Raw genomic sequence first — 2,100 nt, 5'->3', positions numbered from 1 at the left:
AATCTGTTTAGCATAAAAAATAAAATTCTCAAAAAAAAAAAAATCAATTTTTGTAAATATGAAATGAGATATCACTATTTTAAGTTTAGGGAATTTAAGAAATAAAACAGTTGTCGGGTAAATACAGTAACATTAATATTTAATGTACCGTTAGAAACTACCGGTGTATTGTATCGCAAGTGAAAAAACTTATGTATACTCACGTCCCTTAAACTTAAATGAATCATAGCTCGCTGAGAATTGAATAAAATAAAAAAATTTTTACATAAAAGTTTTTTTAAAACTAAATCTAATCTGATAATACAATAAATATAAATATATGTATATATATAAAAAATAGAGTTTCCATTTGAAAAGTGAAAGTTGATACTGATTTAAAACGTAAGGGATGCTCAAAAAATGTAATTTTACACACTGAGCAGCCCAAGATATAAACATAATATTTTATTAAGAAAAAAAAGATAACTATTATATTTTCATAGATAATTTGTGAAGCATAATTAATCAATCATTTTGTACATGTATACGCCAGAATAAAAAGCAATTGTAACTAAGTGACCAAAATAAGTTATTTTACTAGACAAATTTAATAAATGTTGGCCAATTGTAAAAAAAAATTTGTTAAATTAATTGACTTAAATAAAAAGTAAACACTTTTTTTTTTGCTTAAATAGGATAAATAATGTTTAAATCGACACCGTATAATCTTATGCTTAAGTTTTTTTCCGTGATCAATTAATACGCATATATATTTAAAATTCTATATCTTACATTTTCTCTAAGTATAACTTAAAAATTTCAAGTTTTGATTGCATACATTTATAAAAAAAAAATGAATTCGGATTTGTTTTTCGTGATAACGACATTGGTCATATATTTCATAATTCCGATTCAAGTAATTAGAGAAGTTATGTTTATTGCACTGGCAACTGTGTCACTGCAGACTTTTTTGGAGATGAAACTTTCTAAGAAGAAAAAGGCTTTAACTAAAAAAGTAGAAACTATTGTGAATACTTTCGGATTTCGACTACACACCCTATTAATTTGGAGTTACCTATTATTTCAAATAATTCAATTTTAAAAAAACCGCCTAGAGAAGATAGATTTACGCCAACTTCGATTATTGAAACTGAAAAAGAGCCCTCTAAAACTTCTATAGAGAAAATCACAATAATAGATAATTCATTGAACTTGGAAAATACATCGTCGAAAAATAATCTTTCGATCACACCGTCTAAAATATTGCCAGAAAATAATATTACAACACCTTACACGAACATTTCAATACTGAATAACAAAATTAAATCTGTTAAAAAATTGAACTCTGAAAATATTATACAAATTGAAAAAAAGCTCATCGTCACATCTACAGACACTTCCGTATTAGCTAATAATTCTTTTAACTTGAACATATCATAGTCTACAAACAATCTTTCAACTCAACTGTTTAAAACATTGCCTGGAAATATTAACACATCAACTCACGAAAACAACATTTTAATAAATAATTCTAACAACTTTAATAGAAAACCGTCAAAAAAATTAACAGAAATTATTCAAACATCTAACACAAACAGTTCGTTACTAACTAAAAAAACTGAACCTATTACATCAGAAACCCTGGAAAATACTAAAAAGAATAGAACTTTAGGATGTGAAAATACTAATAACTAAAAATAAAAAAATATTTGTGGGATAAGAGGTACTTATTGTTCTCTAAATTTGACGAAGGAATCATGATGGACAATGGTAATAAAATAATTATTTATACATAATTTAGTATTATTTTACTGTTTTGATGTGCTTAAAACCAAGTGACAAACTTAATGCTAAATCTAGACTAATATTGATTTGTCACTGATGAAAACATTGTTTTCAAAATACATACTTCTTCTTTTTGAATTTTTTTCGGAAGTGGGTTTCATTAAAAATAAACAGCATTATGAAAAAAAAATCTAGTATTTGAAGTTGAAATTTTTTTAAATTATAGGTTAGCCCCATTATTATAATATAATTTTAAGGGTGTCTTTTATTTTGTAATAATATACAAAATAATCTTTTAATAGTAATAAAATATGTCTAGGTATTATGAAATTTTTA

Source organism: Daktulosphaira vitifoliae, unplaced genomic scaffold (genome assembly GCF_025091365.1).
Source record: "Daktulosphaira vitifoliae isolate Bord-2020 unplaced genomic scaffold, ASM2509136v1 Scaffold_4, whole genome shotgun sequence".
Classification (NCBI taxonomy): domain Eukaryota; kingdom Metazoa; phylum Arthropoda; class Insecta; order Hemiptera; family Phylloxeridae; genus Daktulosphaira; species Daktulosphaira vitifoliae.
This window is presented reverse-complemented; position numbering follows the sequence as displayed.